Here is a 13,956-nt window from a genome sequence, read left to right on the forward strand (position 1 = left end):
CACGATTCGGGTCGATATAGACTAAGTGTAGTAGTAGTAGCGACGCGGGAGATCCTTATCGGCTCGAGTAATAGTGTTAACCGAGGCGTTATTATTCTTATTCTTTATCTTATTATATAGGTATAAGAGTAGTAGTCCTCGATAGAGGTCTTCTCCGTATATCTCTAGTTCTAGGACTAGATAGACTAGCTAGAGAGTAGGTCTATAAAGCGTAGTAGGAGTGCCTACGAAGAACGTAGGAATATACGCTAGATCTAGCCGATCGATTATAAAATCGAGGGAGTCTAGAATAACCTTTATCTTCTATACGGCGTAGATATAGATAAAGGCTATATACTTTAGGTTGCCCTTAACGGTATCGGGATAGCGCGGGCCCGTAAGAGCGCGATCTACCTCGTCGTCGTCCTCCGCCGTTATACTCTTAACCTTAATCTAGCCTTTAGTAAAGCTAGAGATAGTCTTAAGGATCTTATTCGGTATAAGCTAGAGTCGGTAGCTCTACTAGTTACCGCTATCTTTCTCGTCGATATCTATCTTATCGACGTCGTTATTAGGGTCTTACTCTACTATATCGTCTAAACCTTAGGCGTCTTCGCTATCGCTAACGTATTCTAATAAAACGGGCTATTTGCCCTTACGCTTAGTCGGTCTAGCTTTGCGCCGAGTGCCCGCTAGGGGTCTAGCGTACTTAGCCGACGCGCTCTCGTATTTACTAAATGTTCGCTATAATAACTTAGTACTATTCTAGAGAGGAGAATTAAGAATATAGAAACTTTAGGCGTATACCTAAATTATAAACCTTCGAAGAAACTTTAGGTACGTACCTATTTAATATATAGAATAGGTATATACCTAAAGTTTTATCTTTAGAGTTAACTTAAGGCGTATACCTAAATCGTAGTATTTTAAGGAAACTTTAGGTACGTACCTATTTAACGCGTAGAATAGGTATATACCTAAAGTTTTATCTTTTAAGTAGAATCGATATAACGGTAAAGGAAAAAAAGAATAAAAAAAAGGGGGTATACTTAGGCCTATTATACTTACGACGCGATATAAGTAGAAATACTTAAACGCTAGCTCGAGCTTCGCTATTATACGTACGAACTAGTCGCCGACTAGGATCTCTATAGCTCCTACGGTAGTCTCGTTCTTAATAGATCTAGCGGAGTAGGCGGCTATATAGACACTTTAACTATAGGATAGGGCCGTTACTACGCCGCGGGTCTTGTCTATAATATCCTTAAAGCTATTAACGCGACCTTCCTTAAACCTCTACTCGGCTAGGTTAAGCTTATCTTAGTCTATCTCTATACCGATAGTCTTATCCTACTTAGCTTTAGTTAACTTCTTAGGCGTATTAGCGGTCTTAGCTTTCTTTACTAGCGACTCTTTCGAGGAAGGATCGCCGAGGCTAAGTAGTAGGGTATACTACTTCTTAGTAGTAGACGTCGGGGTTTAGGGCGGGTCGCTTAGCGGACTAGTACCTAATTTACGCTTACGCGCGCTAGGGATAAGTAGGGAACTTATAGCTATAGTTTTTTCGCAATTATAGTAATATGTTTCTTTCGAAAATAGTTTAACTATTAGTATTTTTAAAGAAACTTTAGGTATATACCTATTCTAGTACTAGTAATAGTAAGTGCTACGGAAGGTTAATATTAATGTTTAAGTTAAGAAAGAGGAGCAGGTTTATAAAAGAAGAAAAGTTGTATAACGTACGGACTACGTATTTCCGCTGCGGTATATCCCGCGTCTAATAGCGATGTTTGCTTTTAACGCTTACCCGTACTAGTATTAGGTAATAGCCTATAAGGTTATATAAGGTTATATAAGGTATAACGTAAGGAAATTTTAGGTGCGTACCTAAAGTTCTATTAAACGCTTATTATTGCTACTTACTATAACAACCTTATACTACTATCTAATTAAGGCGAGGATATTATTCTCCGAACTATCGATCGAGCTAAAGGATTAAATCCTACGCTACCTAGTAAACGTTAGGCATAGAGACTATAAAGTCTAGGTTGCTTATAACTATAGTATAGATAGGGAGTAGTAGATATAATATAAGCGCTAGCCGGCGGGGTTCGGTATCGATAGTTAGACTCGAACTATCGCGTAGGATTAGATATATACGGCGGTCCTAGTCGCTCTCTATATTAACGATAGTCCCGAATTGCGACCCTTATTATATATACCTATACTTACTAACTACGGCGACGAAGCGGTTCGGATAGCAATAGCGAGTATACAGCCTAGTCTCCGGTTTAGCGAGGTCGTAATTAAGACGAAGTCGGATCCTCCTTTACCTATTAAGAAGCGTAAACGCTACTTCTCGTTATTGCCGGTACGGAGTTTAACGATATATATCCGTATACTCTCGATTATATAGGGTAGTTGCTTGCTACCTTATTATCCTTAGCGGCTAGCGCCGACGCCCGAGAATATACTATAAGAGACGTCTTATAAGGTATTAATTAATACGAGTAGCTATAATAATAGTAGGCCTAGTACGATAGTACAATTGTTAGCCGTATTTAGACCGCTATATAGTCTCGGGAATAACCTTTACCTATACGATAGAGAACGTAGTTAAAGGAGGCTCGACGAATATATTAACTTAAGCTCGGAGAGTGTACTAAGGTAGTAGTCGCGGTCTATATACGACTAATTACTATTCGTTAAGTACCTCGTAGACAACCTCTACTTAAGTTATTATAATACATTCTTCGGGTATCGTAGCTCGGCGTTAGTACCTTTACAACTCTACGACGTCGCCCTCGTATATTTCCGGTTTATATAGACCTTACGTTCTAGACTCTAGGATATACGAGATAAGGATCGGCGGTAGTTAAAAGACGTATAGCAAAGTGCGGATAGATTAGCGGTATATACTAGATTTTGCTTAATATCGGTCGCACTCGTATATAGCGGTTTTATATATAATATTCTAGTTTCTCGCGCGGCGTAGCTACGGTCGCTAGATTATAGGAAGCACTAGTGTTTATATTAGATTGTTACCGATCTAGGTAATAAGACTAAAGGTATATTTAGCCTTAAGCGTTATACTCGGTATAGACTCGATAAGAAAACTTAGCTATTAATATAGCATCGCTTCTTAGTTTATTACTATCTACCGGACTTTAACGTTACGATAGCGGATATTAAGGCGCTTCGCTATAACCTTAAACTGCTATATAGCGAGATAGAGTACGAGATCGGAATCGGGGCATTTAACCTTAAAGGTAACGTTAAAGTCTTAGAAACGATTATATATTAGTAGCGCTATAGCATCGCCTACCTAGCGAACGGCATAGCAGATATAACTCTAATCGAACTTCTAAAGGGGGAGGAGGCGTACGATAACGATATTACGCTCGTCGTACTATAGCGACTAAGTATAGCGAAGGAACGCGAGCTACTAGTAATAGAAGAGGGTACGGCTACTCTACGTAAAGTATCGATAGAGGAAGAGAACCCTACGCTACTTAAAGGTAATATTCTTAGATTAGGTATATAATACTACGATTATAGAAACAGTCTCCGCAATATTAAATTATATAAATAATTATATAAGTATATAAATGAGTAATAACGTCTTTATTTAATCAATTATAGTCCTTCTAGCTTATATAACTACGTAATAATTTCGTTCCTTAAGTAGTTAACTATATAAAGAATTTAGGGCCTATTAAGTAAAGTTAGTCTACCTCGTTATCGTCCTCGATAACCCTATAGTATATATAAGGGTTAAGAGCTATAGTAATCTATATATTAAGTAGACAGTATAATAGAATATCTAGCGGTGTTCTATAGCTCCGAGTAAATATAGATCGCTATATATAGTAGTAGAGAACGCCTCTTCCGAGATACTAATTTCCGACTTTGTAGGTCGAGATTTCTACCTATACTACGAGGCTCTATCTCTAATAGTATAGTATAGCTTCCGGATAAAGAGAGGTTAGTACTATATAGCAATTTTGTTATTCTAAGCATATAGAACAATAATAGTATAATAGAATCCTATTATTCTCGACGCTAGTCTAGTAAAGTCGACAAAGCAATAAACCTAGATTATACGCTATTATATACGATAGGCTATCTATTTATTTAGTAGTACGCTAGTCGCTCGCTATTCAATCTTATTTAAGCGCTATCTACTTAGTTAACCGGCCTATATCTACTTCTTTAACTATACGATTAAATGTTATAGAGACTATACGTAAATAAAGGAACTTTAGGTATATACCTATTCTACGTATTAAATAGGTACGCACCTAAAGTTTCTTTATTAGTGTACACTTATTATATAACTACGGTTTTAGGCGTACGCCCGAAGTTTTTACTATTATCGGCGCTATCTAGTAGCCGTATTAAGCGGCAGCTATACCTAGTATTCGGCTAGCCTTACTTTACTATTTCGCGACGGAATCTACTCGTCGTTATCGTCGTCGTCGGCAGACGCAGAGTTACTGTTATCTAGCCCTCTTAGTCGCTAAATCTATCGTATCGCTATAAAGTAGTTAATAAGATCTTCGCTAATTATCTACTATCCTTAATTACGGAGTAGATTAGGAGTATAGCGGTATATTATATAAAGTTAGTTCTTCTTTTTTACGGTACTAACGAGCGACTAATACTACGGGATAGTGCTATTCTAGATAAGGTTACTCGCGCTAACTAGGACGGCGGCTACCTACTTTACCTAGTATTAAGCGGTAGTACCGGGTATTTTCTTCTATCGAACGGCTTAATAGATTTTGCTTTTATCGTAAGTAGGGAGGATGCGTATTTAATTTATTATATAACGCCCTATACTGCACTTAAACTATTGCGTAATATCTAGATAATCCCGACTAAGTAAGGCGAGTACGTCGAAATAGTACCTCGCCTACCTACGCTATAGTCGGCGTTCCTAGCTATCGCGGCGAAAACCGTCGTCCTAGTTAAAAAGTAGCTAAAGGCGGGTTTACTAGATAGCGGTAAATAAGGTAAAGCCGCCTTCTATAGCGTTACTACTACCGCCCCGGGCGACGACAATATTAGGTCTCCTACCTATTATCCGATATACGAGGTCGTACGAAAAGCTATAGAGACCGGCTCTCTCTTTATTAGTAACTTCCTCCGAGAAGAAGTAGCGTAACCGTACCTAATCCCCTAGGCGCTTATTAGGCTTTAAGAGTATACGGAGTATATAGCTAGTATAGCGGCATCTATATATCTAGCTTAATCGCTAAAGCGCCCGTTTAACGATACCTAGGTACTAATCCGAGTTATTATCCTCTTCTAAGTCGTTACCCTTACGCTCCCTATATGCTACTCGATACGTTTAGTAGGCGGTAACGAATTAGTCGATCGTCTCCTTTACGTAGTTATAGAAAGCTTGCTCTAGCCTTCCCGAACTAGTAGCCTAGAGCTAGCTACGGAGGAAGTCGGTAGTATAGGCGGTCTACTAGAGCGCGGTAGTATAGAAGCGTAGTTAAACCTAGTTAAAGAGATCGGCTAGGAGCTAGGCGGCGTACGTAGTACGGAGGCTTACTATAATATTTAACCCCCGACGACTTCCTTCCTACTCTCTATCGCCCGCGCCTAACCGGTCGTAACGATTACGAGAGAGTCTATACTTTATACTAAAGGAACTACTATTATAGGTCGTCGTTAGTAAGTCGAATAGTATATTAAGCATTACCGACGTAGAGGCTTCCTTAATAGCGTAGGTTATACGATCGAGTTAGGCGGTATTTATACCTACGTTAACGGACCTTTACGAAAGGACTATATATATTACAAAGAGCTAGCGGTTTAACTATAAACGTATAAAGTCGACGACGTACTTACTCTCGAGTACGAAGAAAGGCTAATAAGTACGACGCCCGTCTACTCCCTCGATTAGGCTTAGGCGAGTTATAGGCAGATTAGGCTAATAGAGTAGGTCCTAGTAAGTACGAACCTCTCCTCGTACGCTAAAGGGAATAGTACTCGAGGCGTAGCTATCTAGCGTATTATACGCCTATATAATTTCCGCTTTAAAGGCGTCTAAGATACGAGCTCGGCGAAATATAGTATCTCGGGCAATAAGGGAAGTAACGGCGGCTACCTAGTCGATAGTAGACTAAGAGAATATAAGAAGCGGTAGTATTAACTAACTAAAAATAGGTTCTACCGTTCGGTTAATAGACGCGAAGAGATCCTTCGATATATTATATCCTTAGAAGAAGCCGATACTACTAAGCCGCTCTATAGACTTACGGAGTAGTTTGTCTCGGATACTATAAGCCTCTTATATACCGAACTACTAGTATACTTAAGGATACTCGATATTAAGGCCGCTAGTCTTCGTAACGCTATAGGCTATCCGGTAAAGGGCGATAAGCGGAGATACTACTACGTCTTCGACTACTAGTCTAGTAGGGATGTCTTCTTACGCGAGGTCGAACTAAGCGCGGTCTATATTACGATATATAGGGTTAAACTAGCGCTCGAGGGACTAATCGAGGAGTTCTTTAAGCTCTAGGGGAGTCTATACCTCTAGACGGATTTTAGTCCTATACTATATAACAACTAGTTCTATACGCCGCTAATATATATCTAAGTCTCGACGTAACCGACGTTCGATACCCTACTATAAACAATACAGTCGTAGTATAGCTACGTCGACTATAGGGTCTTAATTTGCCGGTAGCGGATCTATAATATCGTAAGAGATTTTACTAACGTTACGATTATTACCTTCTACGCCTTATTTCTATCGAGCGTATACGCGATTATATACTTACTAGAAGGATAGGGGATAATATACGAGCACTCGAGAAGGATAAGTATCGCGAAGCGTAGGAATAAGGATAGTATTAACAAAGTAAGCCTATTTACGCTTATTTATATAATAGCGACGTTACCGGTCGATCTTCCGATTTCGATTCGCTTTAGGGAGTAGAAGATTAGAGAAGAAGAGGTACGTATTAAATCTAGAAGTATCGAGTCTAGTCGCGATCCGTATATACTTATAGCGTTCGGGTCGTATCGGAGAGCGGCCTACTAGTATATACTACTCGTAAGTAATAGTCTTTATAAAGCGAGGCGTATAGAATAACTAAATACCGGCTCTATAGGTCGTAAGTAAGGTTATAGGGAGGAGAAGTACGTTAATATCCTAGTATCGAGTAATATAAAATAGCTAATTAGTAGATATAAGGTACGACTTCTCGAGTAATAGGACCGTAGAAGGTACTCCGTTAACCTACCTAGCGAGGAGTCTACGCTAGTCGACGCCTCGGAGCTACTCGTATATATACGTCGGGAGCTTACTATACTCTACGACGTACGCAAGTATATCTAGGAGCTAGTAAAGTTAACTTTAGGCGAAGGTAGCGGTAGTGCCCTTAGTAACAAATTCTACGAGTATAACTTTAGGCGGTATCGGCTCCTCTTCTTCCGCGTCTATATCCTAGTCTTAGGAATACTTATAAGAGCAACTATCTATAGCGAGCGCTTAGTAAAGTACTATCCGACTATAAGGGGTCGATATAATAGGTAGGTTATCTAGTTCCTCGTCGGAATTAACCCTAGCGTCGCTACTCGAAGGACTACTTAAATCCGATTAAATTAAACTACTAGTTACCGAAGGTACTCGCGAGCTTTCGAGCGTAACGTCGCTATTATCGTCTCGACCCTACCGACCTCGCGGTAGTATAGATCGTAGCGGTAGTAGGGGTTCTAGTAAGGTAGGGCGTAGGTTACGCCCTCTAGGATTTAGCCGGATACGTAGTAAGAGCCCGCGTTATAGCTACGATAGGTAAGCTCTAGGACGAGGCCTTTATAAGCTCTCTCTTAAATTAGACCTAGTAATGCTATCTCTTAATCTAGACGGGCTTCGCCTTAAGCTAGGGCTAGGAATACTATCTCTAGAATTAGACTTAGATATACTCGCGCTTACGATCGGTCGACTACGCCGTACCGAGGCTAGTAGTTAATTCGTCCTATCTCTTAAAGTAGGTAACGAGGGGCTCTCTAGAATAGGAGGGAAGGAGAGACTTCTTCGAGAAGTCGGCGAAGTAGGTTAAGTAGCGGACTTCGAAGCTAGTAATAGGGGAGAATAAGCTACGCTTACTTAGGAGTCTAGCTTAGGCGGCGTCGTAGGTAACGAGGGGCTCTCTAAAATAGGAGGGAAGGAGAGACTTCTTCGAGGAGTCGGCGAAGTAGGTTAAGTAGCGGACTTCGAAGCTAGTAATAGGGAAGAATAAGCTACGCTTCCTTAAGAGTTAGGATTAGGCGGCGTCGCTAGTATAGAAGCTAGCGGGGAAGGCGTCGCTAGTATAGAAGCTAGCTAGGAAGGCGTCGCTAGTATAGAAGCTAGCGCGGGAGGTATCGCTAGTATAGAAGCTAGCTAGGGAGGTATCGCTAGTATAGAAGCTAGCTAGGGAGGTATCGCTAGTATAGAAGCTAGCGCGGGAGGTATCGCTAGTATAGAAGCTAGCGCGGGAGGTATCGCTAGTATAGAAGCTAGCGCGGGAGGTATCGCTAGTATAGAAGCTAGCGCGGGAGGTATCGCTAGTATAGAAGCTAGCGCGGGAGGTATCGCTAGTATAGAAGCTAGCGCGGGAGATATCGCTAGTATAGAAGCTAGCGCGGGAGGTATCGCTAGTATAGAAGCTAGCGCTAGTAGGGATTGTGCTATAGCGGACGAAGGGGATCTAGTAGCTATCGGAGCGGGGCAGTAAACTATTCTACGTAGGGTAAGAGGACCTATATATAAAGGGAGAGTATTAGATAGGTACACTAGTTAAGTACTATCTATTTTAGGGAGAAGGGGACGTAGAGGAGCCCGCCGAATAGCTAACCGAGGCTAGTCGTAGATAGGGATAGCCTATACGATCGATTATTAAACGATAGACGTAGAAGTACTATCCCTTAGAGTAGAGCTAGCGGCGTTAGCTCTAGCAAATTAATCGACTACCGCGATAACATCGTCGATCTCGAGCTAGTTAATATAGGTAGCGAGGAGCTATAGCCTATCTCTAGTATTTATACGCGGCGCTGTCTATAAAGAGAGCGGTAGTAGTCGTAGTACTAGGAGAAGTAGCCGTCCCTAACTAGCCGAATAGTACTAACTCTAGAGTGTTTAACTACCTACTACGCCTATTTAGCTACGAAGTAGAGGGTTAATATAAGGGATAGGTTAGATAGCCGAGAAGGTAGACGATATAGCGGCTAGATATAGTAGTAGCGCAAACGAAGAAGATACTACGCCTAGGTCTTACTCGGCTTGCTATACTTTCTTCTAGGCTCGTCGTAGAGCCGTACTCGCTAACTTCCTCGTAGTACGTTCGGCCTTCTTCTTCCGCTCTTCCTCTTTAGTACCGAGTAGCTTATACTATCCTTTAGGCGGCATCGTGTTAATTCCGTTAATAGCGGAGGGCAAAGCTTATATATAAGCCGCGCTAATAAGTATAGAATTCGAGGAGGTAGTAGTTCTATCTCGCGGAAACTACTAATACTAGAAAGGGCTACCCCTTTCTAGCGATGTATTTTATATATAAGAGAGCAAGGAATAGTAGCGCAGTGTATTTTACGTATAAAGCAGTACGTACAAGTAGGTTCGTATACTACCTACGGCCTTCCCGTAGACGTTGTAAAACCTAAAGTCTAGCAATTAAAGGACACCGTAAACAACTTAAAACTTTAGGTACGTACCTTAAACGCCTAGTTTTAGGTACGCACTAAAAGTTTTAAGTTATTCCTCTATCGGACCGTAGGATAAGTAAACCTAAAGAGTATTACTAGTAGGTCTATTATTAAAGGTAAAAGTCCTTACTAGGCGATAGGCGGAGTAATACGAGATACGGGGTAAGGTTCGTAGTAGCCTTCCGTAATAGCGAAGGAAGGCTATTTAATTAGATAGTTAGCTAGGTTCTAATAATGTTTGATTAATGTCGGGTAGATAGGTTAGCTAGATTTCGGGAAAGGGTACCTCGTATACTTAATATAAGACTAAAAGTATAGCTAAGAAGATAGGTAAATCCCTACTTACGGAACCGGAGGGTAAGGGGTAGGGGAATACGTACCCCGTATATTTCTTAACCGGAAGCGCTCCGTCGCGTTCTAACGGAGCGAGGGCCGTATCGCTAGTTATAGCTAATTAGCTAGACGCGGGCGCGGTCGAGATACGACTTAGAATACGAACGCCTTCTTACTTTAATATTTCTTAAGCGCTTCGTCGTATCCTAGCAAAGCGGCTTACTAACTAGAAGCGCTTCGTCGTATCCTAACGAAGCGGCTTAACGATATCCTTATCCTTACTACGACTACTAAGACGTACAAATTCTTCCTCGAATATAGCGATATAACGTAAAAACTAGTCGATAGCGTAGTTAGTCTAACAAGCGATAATTATTAGTAGATCTCCCTTGTTCTAGTTCTCGAGTATTACTTTAATAGCTTATATAGAGACATAGGTCTTACTAGTACCGGGTAGGCCTTAAATAATAGCAAGACGCGCCGTTAGAATACGACGGAGCGCTTCTAGTTAGGAGGCGTCTAGAGCACTATTAGGCTTAGAAGGCTAGTGCTTAACTATATTAACATTCTCGAAGCTCTCGTTAGAGTTATTAACTAGGATAGAGCTTAGATCTCGCTTCGGCTATACTTTGAAATACTTAGGCGCCGAAATATAAGGCTATATACTAACGAGGTGCTCTAATAAGGGGAAACCCTCGCGTATTATACGCTAAAGGCTAAGCAAGGTATGCCGATTAGCTTCGAAAAGTCCGCTACGGTCCTCTACTATAAGATATTCTATAGTAGGATCTAGCTCTAACTCCTCGGGACGGGCAAAGGCGAGATTAAGCTTAGGTAGATTCTACTAAAGTCCCTTTAGTAGTCGAGCGGTAATAGTAGCGATAATAGCGCGAGATACGAACTTGTTATTTATTAGTATAAGAACGACTAAGCTGCCGGCGATAAGGCGCTTTAACTATTCCTATAGAACTTTCTTACTAGTACGGAGGAGACTAAAAGTAACGCGGACGGCGAAGCTATATATAGACAAAGTCGCGCCGTAGATATAAACCTACTTAGGTTAGTATATAACGGGCGGCGCGTTAAAGGGGTAAAGGCGAGACTAACCTTCGTATAGATACCGACTTTGCTATTAAATGCGTCCTTAGCGGTATATAGAGTATAGCGAGTTATTAAGACTACTTCGCGAAGGCCGTAGAGGGCATCTTCGCGGTTCCTATAGAACTTTCTTACTAGTACGGAGGAGACTAAAAGTAACGCGGACAGCGAAGCTACGAGTAGACAAAGTCGCGCTATAGATATAAACCTACTTAGGTTAGTATATAATAGGCGGCGCGTTAAAGGGATAAAGGCGAGACTTACCTTAGTATAGATACCGACTTTGCTATTAAATGCGTCCTTAGCGGTATATAGAGTATAGCGAGTTATTAAGACTACTTCGCGAAGGCCGTAGAGGGTATCTTCGCGGTATAGCTCGTAGAGAGTGCTCTAAGAGAATAGTTCTATAAGGGAGGCGATAAATAGTAAATAGGGCTAGTCGACGTCGCGCGCGAGGGCGAGCGTTCCTATCGCTAGTTATAGCTAATTAGCCCGCGGCCCTTACCGTATCGCTAGTTATAGCTAATTAGCCCGACGCGGGCGTAGTCGAGATACGACTAAGAATGCGACCGCCTTCTTATTTAGCTTGCAATATACGTAGGCGGCCTACGAGTAGGCGCGAGAATATATTCTTTTATACCTTCGATATTATAATATCGAATAAATAGAGAATAGTTCTATAAGGGAGGCGATAAATAGTAAATAGGGCTCGTCGACGTCGCGCGTAAGGGCGAGCGTTCCTATCGCTAGTTATAGCTAATTAGCCCGCGGCCCTTACCGTATCGCTAGTTATAGCTAATTAGCCCGACGCGGGCGCAGTCGAGATACGACTAAGAATGCGACCGCCTTCTTATTTAGCTCGTAATATACGTAGGCGGCCTGCGAGCAGGCGCGAGAATATATTCTTTTATACCTTCGATATTATAATATCGAATAAATAGAGAATAGTTCTATAAGGGAGGCGATAAATAGTAAATAGGGCTCGTCGACGTCGCGCGCGAGGGCGAGCGTTCCTATCGCTAGTTATAGCTAATTAGCCCGCGGCCCTTGCCGTATCGCTAGTTATAGCTAATTAGCCCGACGCCAGCGCCCTACTATACGCCCGCTATATACCTAACCCTAACCCTAAAGTGCCTTATAGTACTACGTACTTAAATAAATCACTACTATTTTATACTACTTAGTAATCGAATTAAATATTCAAAACTAATAACCTACTACTACTATGCCTAACCCTAACCCTATCGTGCTGACTAAGCGGACCGGGGTATTTCCGAGGGACGGTCCCGACGAAATACGTCGATAGAGCCGTCTATAGAATCGTTTTATATAGCTTAGATAGTAAGTTTCTATAAAAGATAAGGGTATAATAGCCCTAATACTATACTATATTACCCTAATTAAATCGAACCCTAACCCTACCCTAGCTATTTAGCCGCTAAAATATCGTAGACAGTTAGTAGAAATTTGCTACGATTTATTTACTTGCTTAGATATTTTATTCTAGTTGCCTTGAATTTTTAGCTAATTTTTATTAGTACTTGGGACTAAAAATATGATTACTACTATTTTATACTACTTATTCGATAGCTAGACCGTTAGAATAAATCTATAGTACTCGATATAATTTATTTACCTACTTAGAGATTTAATGAAAATTCCTTTGAATTTCTACCTAATTTTTATAAGACCCTACACTTAGAACCCTCATTATTACTAGTAGAATACTTCTAAGTCGTAGTTCTAGGCCTAATATATCGAGTATAATACGTAGAAGTCAGCCTAGTATTTTTATTAATTTATTAAAAATACTTCTAGGCAAGTGTAACGCTTAGCAGCCCGAGTGTAACGCTTGGCTACCCTATATAGTAGTAGGACCCCCCTAACCCCTATTACTACTAGTATACTACTTCTAAGTCGTAGTTCTAGGCCTATTATATCGAGTATAATACGTAGAAACCGCCCTAGTATTTTTATTAATTTATTAAAAATACTTCTAGGCAAGTGTAACGCTTGGCAGCCCTAGTGTAACGCTTAGCAGCCCTAGTATAACGCTTGGCAACCCTAGTGTAACGCTTGGCAGCCCTAGCCCGAGAAAGCCTAAAACAAATAATAGCGACGGCGACGTAGCGAGGCCCTATTAAATACTAGACTATTCTAGCCGTCGTTTAGGACCTATAACCCTTCTAGAACTATACTAATTACTTAAATTTAGTCACTTTTTATACTAGCCCTAAGCCCGATTTTTACTAGTAGAATACGTCCTAGAATATTCTATAGTATTTTTATTCGAATATTAAAAATATACTACGTACTTAAATAAATCACTACTATTTTATACTACTTAGTAATCGAATTAAATATTCAAAACTAATAACCTACTACTACTATGCCTAACCCTAACCCTATCGTGCTGACTAAGCGGACCGGGGTATTTCCGAGGGACGGTCCCGACGAAATACGTCGATAGAGCCGTCTATAGAATCGTTTTATATAGCTTAGATAGTAAGTTTCTATAAAAGATAAGGGTATAATAGCCCTAATACTATACTATATTACCCTAATTAAATCGAACCCTAACCCTACCCTAGCTATTTAGCCGCTAAAATATCGTAGACAGTTAGTAGAAATTTGCTACGATTTATTTACTTACTTAGATATTTTATTCTAGTTGCCTTGAATTTTTAGCTAATTTTTATTAGTACTTAGGACTAAAAATATTAGTACTACTATTTTATACTACTTATTCGATAGCTAGACCGTTAGAATAAATCTATAGTACTCGATATAATTTATTTACCTACTTAGAGATTTAATGAAAATTCCTTTGAATTTCTACCT

Source organism: Pseudocercospora fijiensis, assembly GCF_000340215.1.
Source record: "Pseudocercospora fijiensis CIRAD86 unplaced genomic scaffold MYCFIscaffold_9, whole genome shotgun sequence".
NCBI lineage: Eukaryota > Fungi > Ascomycota > Dothideomycetes > Mycosphaerellales > Mycosphaerellaceae > Pseudocercospora > Pseudocercospora fijiensis.